Source organism: Cyprinus carpio, chromosome B20, assembly GCF_018340385.1.
Source record: "Cyprinus carpio isolate SPL01 chromosome B20, ASM1834038v1, whole genome shotgun sequence".
In the NCBI taxonomy this organism is placed as follows: domain Eukaryota; kingdom Metazoa; phylum Chordata; class Actinopteri; order Cypriniformes; family Cyprinidae; genus Cyprinus; species Cyprinus carpio.
In genome coordinates this window covers 12,674,766-12,686,830 of record NC_056616.1, presented here as the reverse complement: position 1 = coordinate 12,686,830, position 12,065 = coordinate 12,674,766, and the positions used below count along the sequence as shown (strand labels likewise).

General features: G+C 38.5%; 1 pseudogene; it reads right to left on the bottom strand.

Annotated features, from left to right (window-relative positions):
• LOC109113400 overlaps positions 1–12,065 on the bottom strand; it is a 72,876-nt pseudogene that overhangs the window by 56,252 nt on the left and 4,559 nt on the right.

Sequence of the window (12,065 nt, the reverse complement as noted above, 5' to 3'; positions counted from 1 at the left end):
ATCTGATGAGTCTGTTTAAAAAACTGCAGGCCTGTTCTGTCCTCACAGTGTGCGCAGAAGGTAGAAAAAGGGTTGCGGTGAATATGATGGACTGTAATGGATTTTTTGACATGATGCAGTGCCCCCTAGTTACATCAGGCTAGACTGCAACTCGCTATGAATATAATTTCCAGAAGGGTAAAACATTTTCAACCTGTGCCTGAAATAGCTTGAATTACAGACTACTGCAGAAATTGTAGTAGATGAGAGTACAACAACAGCAAATCTCCCTTTTGATGCAACCAAGAATCCATAGGCCACATCAGATGAACAGATTGAGTATATTTCTATTGATCCAGTCGCGGTGTATTATTGATAACCAATTTAGCAAATTAATTGTTTTGAGAGATGCTGCCTGCTTTATTAATGAGGTTTATTCAAATGTACTGTTCCGGTCAGCTAAATTACATTAGAGATGTCTTAGAGAGGTCATTACAGGGAGACTTACCGACGGCCGGAGCATTGATACAGAGCTCTCTAGCCAACAGGAGGAAGGTCTTTCCCAGAATGTAAACATTAACCTACAACAAGAAACAGAACTGAAAGGTCTGAATTATTTAATAGGTTCAACTTTGGATGTTAACGTTTGAGTCGGTTTGCAGCCTCTTATGCTTAAAGGCATAAACAATAATACAGTAAAAACGATAATATCTTGCCCCAAAATATTTGAATGGTAGTGGTGTATACACACACACATATACATGTATAGACACACACTACCGTTTAAATATTTTGGGGCAAGATATTGGTTTTTTTTTTGTGTGTATAAATATATAAATTTATTTTGTGTGTGTGTCTATATATATATATATATATATATATATATATATATATATATATATATATATATATATATATATATAAATAAATAACACACACACACAAATACATACATATACATAGAGAGGTGGGCAATTATTAGAACACTAGTATTTTCACCAGCAGTGTGTCAGTAGGAAATATCAGTTTCCAAACATTCATTTTGCCATTAATTATAATAATCCAGTGAGATTTTTGTTTGCACAAGGAGTCTGACAACAGCCAGTGCTCCACACAGAGATCTGATCTCATCATCATCATTCAGTCTGTCTGGAATGACATGAAGAAACGGGACAAACTGAGACAGACTAATTAAAGCAACATTTGGTGCGACCATCCTTTGCATTTAAAGCAGTTTTAACCCTAGGTGCACTTGCGCATAGTTTCTCAGATAGCTTTACCTTAAATATACCTTATATGGACCCGTAAATATGTGAACTTCAGAAGCCCCCTAATAGTGATGAGGGGTTATGACCTGAGCACCAGGTCCCTAGTTAGCCTGGCATCCAGGCAGGATAAATTGGGATCTTGTCAGATTTGGGTGTGGCTACACTTGCTAAAGATTCATGACATATTTGAGCCTCTGCCCCAACCATCCAGTGTCTGTTCTATAGCAGATACAGCTCAGTGGACAGCTGGGGAGTAAAAATAACATTTCACCAGTGCTTAAGCACAGAAGTGTCTAACCCTAAAATAACTACTAAAAACTGTAGAGTATATATTGTCATAAAGACAGTACTGTGTATTGGTTCACAAACAAAATGTAGCCTCATATCCTACACTTACTGTTTAATACAGCAATATGACATTAAAAGTTGTGCGTGGCAAAGGTTTTATGTTCTTATTGTAAAATCTTGAATCTCTTAGTGGTTTATTAAATAATTGAATTGTAATGAATTAATCTTATATGAAGTCATATGTGTGAGTATAATAGCTATGCATATTAAGATTTTAGAGTTAAAGGGATACTCCACCCCAAAATGAAAATTTTGTCATTAATCACTTACCCCCATGTCCGTAAAAGCTTTGTTCATCTTCGGAACACAATTTAAGATATTTTGGATGAAAACCAGGAGGCCTGTGACTGTCCCATAGACTGCCAAGTAACATATTTCAATATATCATCCTCGCCACTAGGATGCGCTGTTTTCTTTCAAATCACGGCTAAATACACATAGAAACAGCGCATCCTTGTGGCGTGGATGATGCAGAAGAGCATAAGCAGCATAAGGTGATATGGAGAGACACAGAGGAGACTGTTGACAAAGGAATTGTTGAATAAAGTCATTATTTTTTTTTTTTTCTTCGCTTACAAAAAGTGTTCCCGTCGCTTCATATAACACAGATTGCACGTCTGATGGCAGATGGAGTATTCTGACGACGACTTTCATACCTTTTATGGACCCTGACACTGTTATTTACTTGGAAGTCTATGGGACAGTCACAGGCCTCCCGGTTTTGATCCAAAATATCTTAAATTGTGTTCTGAAGATGAATGAAGCTTTTACGGGTTTGGAACGACATGGGGGTGTCTTTAAGTGATTAATGAGAGAATTTTCATTTTGGGGTGGAGTATCCCTTTAAAGCATTTTATATATGGCATCTACCTGCGTTTATATCTGTGCAAATCATTGAAATGTGAACAAGTTTGCCCTATTGTATGAAGAGAAGCTATGCTAATATATTTGATGAACTGACGCTATATATAAAACAGAATTTCTGTTGTCCAAAAACACTGGCATCTGCTTACCTGTTATGTCATATGCAATGCCTCATACAGTATTACTTTCAATGGTCATATGGAGGGTATAAAAGATTATTTTGAGGTTGAACATCATGCACCTTAGCACAGCCACTTAGGTTGCGTCATATCATTCAGAGTAAGTATAGTGGAAAATATATGAAAGAGATTGAAATGAAAGAAAGCCAACCTGTAAAAGATCACTGAGGTCCAGGAGCATGTCTGCACATCAGTTAGGAGAATACAAAACGGCTAGATATTATCATAAAAAGGGTTGAAAGTGTGATAAAGATCTAAACATCTTTGTCCAACTACACAGCTAAAAATAAGAAGTCAATCGTGCTCCTAAATTAATCCTGGTCACAGTGGTTAATTAAGCATCGGACAGCTCAGTAATTGTCACTGGGGGAGTTTTGACTATCCTGGTCATATTTGTTTATTTGTTTTTCAGGCAGGATCTCCTTATCTCTGCAAGAGATTCATCCTGACCATCTGTTACTGCTCACCTGAGCGGCACACACACACCTGAGGCACATGTCTCTATGGTGACTAATGCCCCCTTTAGCAAAGAGATTAGCATCACTACAAGACAAGCTAATCCCACTTTATCAGGAGTCTGACGGCCTTAATTACGGCCTGCCGTGAAAGACAGAGAGTATTTATACTTCTATGACTGATAACCGTGTTATCTCTTAAATGTTACAAGACCAGATATGAACCATTGACAAAAACTGCAGATGTACTGCAGGGGGTCAATATTATATGGATAACAGCATCATTCTAAAAACTGTGAGAAAAAAAAAAAAAAAAAAAAAACGTTTTTATGTTTAGGACATTTCTTTTAAGTTTTTAGTACTCTGAAAATTATAATTATGTTAAAAGAAATAAATGTATTATTTTTTCCTGAAATACCAAGCCGATACCAACATCTTCATGGTTCTAGGTATCTTGTAATTATTAACAAACCAGTTTATTAATGCTCATATGACAGTGGTTCTCAACCTTTTTGACTCCAAAGCGATGCCCCCACGGTCCATAACACTATTTGAGGGTCCCATGATTTTTCCAGTCATTTGCGATTATCTCAATAATGGTTTTTTTTGTATTTCTTTTTTATTTTTTTTTTTTTTTTACTTCTAAAATATTTAATATTTCATAACACTAAAATAAAACTTCTGAAATAAAACCCTTGGAAAATCCCAGTTTTACAAGACCAACAATTTCTGACAAAGAAAGTAAAGCAAAGCAAAGCAAAGTAAAAATAAAATAATAATAATAATAATAAATGAAACAATAAATAAATAAAAAAGATGGTAAGATTTTTTTACCATTTTACTTCCAGAAAGAAAGAAAGAAAGAAAGAAAGTTTTTAAGATTTTTAACAAAAGTATTCAATTTCTCTATGGATTTATCAAAATATGCATATGGTTACTACTATGTTTGCAAGATGCATGCATTTGAAGGGAACCTTGTATTAAGAACAGGATATTTATGTAAGAAATGTACCAGTAAGCAATAAACCAAGAATCTGATGATAAGCCTCTGAAATCATGACCTGTAAGCTCTGGCAGACCTGCAAGAATTGGCAGATCAGGTCGGTGAAGCTCACTGAATCAATGTTTCCAGAAAAAGTCAATCATCACCTAAAGAACCTGGTTTAAACAGATGTGAGGTTGCTAAAAGCACTTGAAAATGTTAAAACACTGATAAATGGCACGAATGAACAAAAAAGATACATGCTGAGATATTTTAATGAATCCTAAGTAAAAAGTAAATATTTTAGGTGAGAATGACCTTATTTTAAATGACATAAATACTTGATAAAAATAACTATTTTAAGTAAAATCTAAAAATGATGCAGTTATCCAAATAATTCTGTATATCATATCACAATGATGCATGAGATAAATGCATGAATGTTTCATGAGGCAAAGCAGAACAGTACAAAATTTAAAAGTAGGACAATATCTGGAATGGGTTTGGCAGTCTGTAAAGTACTGGACGGCTTCTTTTTGAGTTTCTGCTCGTTAGTATGAAGTACCATATCTTAGCATGCAACTAAAAGAGCCCCACCCAGAGACAGGTAACAATTCTAAACAGCACACCAGGTACCCAGTCAGGCCTGACGCTTCACAAAAGCAGAGCGGAGATCTGGGTGTGACCCAAGCAGACACATAGGATGGTGTTTGTCAATGTGAGTAAGTAAGAGTCTGTCTTTTTATGAGACAGAGTGAAAGCAGTGGTGTAACTCTATCCAGACGTGCTGTGTTGTAACACAGGTGTGGCGAGTCTCAAACGCACATAATCTGGGAACAGAATAATGACAGGTTGGGGGAAAAACAAAAATGTGGAAGAAGGGAATGATATTTCCCTCAACTATCACTTCAGAATTCCACTTCAGTCTCTATGACTTAGGTCAAATAAGAGTCACTTCAGTAGCTTTTGTACACAAAAATCTGGGCTGTTTTCCATGATTTGCTCCAGGGAACATCCTCTGAGATTCTGAAAGGTGCAGTAAACAATCTTCCTCTTCCTCTCTTTCCTCTCTTGCAGCACTATTGTTTTCACATCCTGACATGTCTTTTCAGACCCTAAACCAGGTTTTCCCTAGATAAAAGAGACAACCGTAGACCAGCATGAACTTCTATGCTGGTCCAGACTGGTTTATGCTGGTTTGGTTCTGGTTCTGATGAAGCTGGCTAACCAAAGGAATCTAGCCAAAAATTTAGCTAGTTGCTTATAACAGCAACCAAAACATTTAATTACTCACAGAACTATATATAAAGGTATATATAAAGTTCACATTTTATATATAGATATGTCGAATCCATGACTACAGGATTGAGCTACAGGATTCTTGCTATTAAAAGCCTGAGATTTACTCTTTTTTGCTGTAACCTAATTTGGATAAGGTGTCTAACCTAATTTCGATTGTGCACACTTTTCTCCATGGATTACCGTTCACAAAGGGTGTAACTAGGGTTTCACTCCCTAGGGATAATTGTGAAAAGGATACGTGGCGTTCCCTCTGTCCTGCAGACCAGGTAGAGGCAGGCGGTTATGACGTGTGTCATCTTTCGCCCTCGTGTCAAGTACTTGCTCACCACCATCTTGAAGAAATTAAAGGCCGTGTCTAGGCAGTGCTGGTTCAGCTGCAGCTGGCTGCCGAGGTTGTGTATCTGTCGTTTCCCTAGAGACAGGACACACATATGCATCAGATTGAGCAAACATACACAGATCCACACATGCACGCTTGCGCACCAAGGCATGACTTCACATGCAGGTGTTTGGTTTTCCAGTAGCACTGATGTCATGAGAACAGTGCACAGCCAGACAGGCTTTTAATGGAGCCTGGAAGTGAAAACGGGCAGAGAGACAGCTGTTTTACGTCCCATATGAGGCAATGTCCCTCTTTTCCCTTCTTTCACAGCTGCTCATACATTTACTCCTTCACAGACGATCTCAAAACAGGCCAAGTTGTAATTCATTGGACACACAGAATAAATCAGTCTGCCCTGAAATCCCACGTTGGGCTAAAATGAGTTTAACATATTCAAATCCGCATTTTAAAAAAACACAGTCCAGTGGGCTATCTGGCAGATTTCTGTTTACTTAACACATCATTTAGCAAAAGACCTTGTTCACCCAGATGGTGAAAGTTTCCTAGATTGTAAACAATGAGAATGATTTAGGATGCTTCACCATGTCATAACATGCAATGCTTTTTTTCTGGGCAGAAAGGCTACAGATGTGATGGAGTTGATGAGTTTGACATGTTTCAGTCATTCATTATGCTTGAAATTTCACATGTAGATGTGTTTATAAGAAGCAAATGCTTTCATCAATCTGTCCTCTAAATGCAAATATGTGATAATGAGTTCAGCAGATGCATAGACGCATCTAACTTTTTATTTAGCCTAAAGATTCTGGAAACCGATGATTCCCATGGGGTAGAGAGGGGGTCCTTTACCCAGTAAACATAAAAATAGATGGCTGGCGGAAAGGTGGTCCCTTGCATCATATTTGGGGGACTTATTGGCATCAATAAGTATAAAAACTTTTGCTTTGCTTTTTGCCAACAATATAGATAGAGCCACAGATGTTAATGTGGATGTTTGACTTTTTGTTCCCCAACTGTTGGAGCCCAAAGCTGCAGTGTCAAGTGTCATGTTGGCAGGCCAAGACCAAAAATAACTCTAAAAGCTTTTAAGAGTGTAATCCTTCTATTCTGGAAGCACCGTGTGCCAACTCTCCGATACATGCTCCGGAGTCCGGACCTGTCTAATCCCAGAGTATTTTTTACGCTGCACATGCCATTGGATTATCAGCCAGGTCTGTGGTGACCTCTCTGAAAGACAGCAGAATTACATAACAGCATGCAACACTGCAGGGACACGGGACACCTTTATTTAATGAATGAAATCTTGCGATTGTGACCACAGGGAAACTTTCATAAATCAGAACCTTTTATATAAACTAAAACTACCTGCCAGACATATCATATTCAATATTATATGTATTTGTTTTATAAGAAGAATTTGTTTGCTTCTCGGGCCACACTGGACTCCCACACAGATGTCAATACCTACACCAGCTTTGTTCTGCATCATATCAACAAATGTGCTGATAAGGTAACCACTCATAAAGTAATTAAAATGTACCCCATTCAGAAACCCTGGATGAACAAGGAAGTCCGGCTCCTGCTGAAGGCATGTGACGCTGCTTTCAAATCTGGTGACCGTGAAGCCTACAGCTTATCCTGTGCCAATCTGAAGAGGGGAATTCAATCTGCTAAATACAGCTACAAACTGTGCATTGAGGATAGATTTAAAAACAACGACCCTCTGGGCATGTGGACAGGCATCCATGCCCTCACAGACAATAAACCAGCAAACAGCACACCCCCAACCAGCAATGCCACCCTCCCTGATGAACTGAACAACTTTTATGCCCGCTTTGATCATGGAAGCACAGAACCACCCATCAAAGTTGTGCTCGCACCTGACGACCTGCCGCTCACACTTTCCACCAGTGATGTGTGCTCCACTTTGCGTAAGGTGAATGCACATAAAGCTGCCGGCCCTGAAGGCATCCCTGGCCGAGTGCTTAGGGCCTGTGCAGAACAGGTGGCTGAGGTCTTCACCAACATTTTCAACCTCTTTTTGGCCCAAGCCATTGTTCCCAACTGCTTCAAAACAACTACCATTGTACCTGTACCAAAACATGATGGTGCAGTGACCATCAATGACTTCCGCCCAGTTGCTCTTACTCCCACCTGAAAACATGCTTGCCCCCAACACTGGACCCATACCAGTTTGCCTACCAATCCAACAGGTCAACTGAGGATGCCATCACCTCAGCTCTCCACTCTGCCTTGATGCACCTGGACAGAACCAACACTTATGTCAGGATGCTATTCACTGATTTCAGTTCTGCTTTCAATACCGTGATCCCATCCAAGCTGATCTCCAAGCTCTGTGATCTTGGATATCAGCCCCCCCTCTGTAACTGGACCCTGGACTTTCTCACCAACAGACCACAGTCTGTTAGAATCAGTAACCACACCTCCTCCGTCCTCACTTTAATCACTGAGGTACCACAGGGCTGTGTGGTGTGCTGAACCCAATCCTCTACTCCCTTTTCACCCACGACTGCATACCTGTTCATGGCTCTAACTCCATAATCAAGTTTGCAGATGACACCACGGTGGTAAGCCTGATCAGCCGCAATGATGAGATGGCCTACAGGGACGAGGATCAGCATCTAGCAATGTGGTGTGACAACAATAACCTTGCACTCACACCCAGAAGACCAAAGAGCTGATTGTAGACCACCGGCGGACTATGAAGGGCCACACACACGCTCCCATCTAGATTGATGGGGCTGAAGTGGAACGCTTGGTGAGCTTCAAGTTCCTTGGTGTCCATCTCTCTGAGGATCTTTCCTGGACCCTCAATACCTCCATACTGATGAAAAAGGCACAACAGCGCCTTTACTTCCTTAGGAAACTAAGGGAAGCTTACCTGTCCCCCCACATTCTGCTGAACTTTTACAGTTGCACTATTGAAAGCTTTCTCACAAACTGCATCACAGTGTGGTATGGCAACTGCACTGTTTCAATACACCACTGGTGTGTCGGGCTACCCTCCATCAAAGGCGTTTACCACAAACACTGCCTAGGAGAGTGAGAAGTATCATCAAAGACTCCTCTCACCCCACTCACAGACTGTTCACTCCTCTCCCATCAGGAAGACGTTATAGGAGTCTTTGCTATCACACCAGCAGACTCAGGAACAGTTTCTTTCCCTCAGCTGTCAGCCTACTGAACTCCAATCTCAGGCGCTGAACACTACATCCTAGATGGACCACCTATAATGCTTAACAAAAAAAAACAAAAAAACTGCACTGTACAATAACCTGTCTGCACTCCTCACTCACAATGTTCTTATTATTCCCTCTGTTATTTTGCACATTCCCCTTGCACATTTCTACCTTCGGATGCCATTTGCACTGTTATGGTCATTAGCCATATATAAACATATGCTATTTATGTAACTCACTGTATAATGCACCTTCTGTTTATACTTCCTTTGCACCGTGTTGTATGTACAGTCATTTGCATTGAGCTGGTCTCTGCCCTTCTACCTCATAACTTGCACTATATGTCATAAAGCTTAATGCATAAACACATATCTCTATTTATTTATATACTTTGTTATTTGCACTTCTGGTTAGATGCTAACTGCATTTCATTGGTTCTGTACTTGTACTTTGCACAGCGACAATGAAGTTGAATCTAATCTAATCTGATTATGTGTGACTCATTTAAAAAGTTTTTGATCTCTTATGAGAACTTTCTGGGAGAAACTGAGTCTGGACTACGTGTTTACACAGTTGGTGACCTTGATTCTGGAAGTATTTTGCTCTCAGTTAAAGCTCTGAAAACGCACCAAGACAAATAGCTGTAACTGAGCAACGTATACTTTAAATATAATGCCATTATTATATGGCATTGCTCTCACTGCCACTCTGATTCACACACACACTCACATATTTACACAATGCCCTGCCTTATATTTGCTCAATCAACACACACCTGGAACCCAAAGACATTTATTAGAGAGCTCTATGAAAAGGATCAACAGTTAATTGCATCTTGTGTGTTTTTCAGACAAGCGCAGATGCAAATGATCTAAATTTACTTGAGATGTAACTGGGTCAGAAATTAATGCAGGTGATTAACTGAAACGTAATATCAAAGGAATATCCATCCACAGGAATACTATACGTGATGCATTTAATGGCACCATATTCGATTTGAATTTAAATTACAGTCTATCATATAGCTTTGTTCCAGAAGATAAAAAATATAATGCAAGAGCCATATGGGCTATTTTATTTAACACTTATGGTATTTTTTTTTATTTTTGGTGACTGATCATCCACTGACTGCACCTACACACCACTGCTGACTAATATAAAGGTGTGCCTACCATTCTGGAGTGTCTGAGCTCGCAATTCTTTTCCAAGACTTGTGTGGAACCCACTGCCCAAAACCGGAGCTTTGGAAGTACCTGAAAACAACACAAAAAAATATAATTCTTTATTGTTAAGGATAAAGGTTAAGCTGAAATCAGACAATTACAATAAATAGGAATACTTAATATATGTTTATATAGGTTTATAATATATAAACAGGTGCACAAATAAAATCCTATTATTTAACAGTGGCCTTTAAGGCTTTGAATAAAGCTCTAGCGCACTCCAGTGGTTGTCTGTGTAAATACAGCATTACCATTATATCTGTACTACAGTGACACCTACCAGGTGCAGATGTCTCTACACAAGTAGCAACCTAAAGAGATTGATACTTTTTTTTTTCTAGCTAGTTTTTTGTTGTTGTTGTTGTTGTTGTTGTTGTTGTTGTTGTTGTTGTTGTTGTTGTTGTTGTTGTCGAATCATGTATGTTAGCTGCTGCTTTGGGTAGGTTTCTGCGACCAATTTACAACACATCTGAACATACAAAGCTGTAATACAACATTGAATCCTAAAACTGACATACAGAACTGATATATCACAGGCTTCTCTTCTTGTGCTTTCAAATCTGCGAGGTGAATGGAACTTCTGTTACCACTGCTCCACAAGGTCTGTTTTTAGTAATAAACAAGAAAATTTCAGCATATAATTGTACATTTTGTTAAATCTAAAGCTTTGAGACTAAAGCATTGAGACCAAGTGTTGCGATAGATATTTCTAGGTTTCTGTTGATGTGGGCTTTGCAGGCCATGTCCCGAAATTTGAGTCTGTAGGTATGGTGCTATGGCTTGACAATAATCTGTACCACGAACTATCACATATTTTAATTCCCCTTTCAATGCATATTTTTTAAGTTGAAAATGGAGTGCATATTATTAGTGAGGATCATGCATCCATGTGTGGCAACACAGTGAGGAACTTGAATGGACGGGCATCTCTGAGGGCTTTCTATTTCTCCTGCCATACCGAAAACCAGGCAAGAGTTTCATTAAGTCCAAATATAAAACTGCACTGATTAGTTCTAGAACTATCAGATGTATGAGTCTTGATAACATTGTTTTCTGTTGTATGATGTTTTGTAGAATGACAACAACTTCCTTTTCGAGCTGAATGTTGTTTTGACTGACCATTGCCTTATAATAATTTTTTCTAATCTGAGTGGTACTGGTAGGTTTTCACAGGAAATTCGAGCATGCTGCCGCGTCATTACGTCATTATAACCTTTTCTCACAGCAGCTGGAATAAATAAATGTATCATTTTGATGGCAGATTGTAATCCAGAAAGGATTATGTGTCTATGAAACAAATGTGAATGAAATTAACCCTAAAAAGGGTAAACCCATAAAAAGACATCAGAAAATTAATTTAATGCTATTTTCCATTGTTTTTTTATAAACTTGACTCTTATATTTGATTTTAATGTTTGTATCCCCCAGGATACGTTGCACTTTTGGGGTATAAATTCACTGGAAACAGAACACTTGTTTATCAATGCTTGTTACAGCATGGTTGTAATTCCTGAACGCTTTGGAATACAGACCTAAGGTCTCTTTTTAAAGAAGACACATAGCAGATTATTGCTGAAGTGAAAGCATTAAAAAAAAGTTATGAAAGTTTTCAGTAAAGATAATGTATTATTCTAATTGTTTTTTATTTTATAGAAATAAATATTTTATAAAATATGTTGCACTATACCATATGTCTAACCAATTTATGTTCCAAATTTGAAGTTGATATTACAAAAATTGTGGATCCTGTGAGATTTTGTTTGGGCACTATACCAAAAACAAACACTGCGTTACACCCAAACTCTACTGAGTTTTTCTAATGCAGTTTTCTGTCACAAATCAATCATTTTCTGTCACAATATGATTTATATTACAAAACAGTCACCAAATATGGAAACTTGACTATCAGACCTTTGCAACGA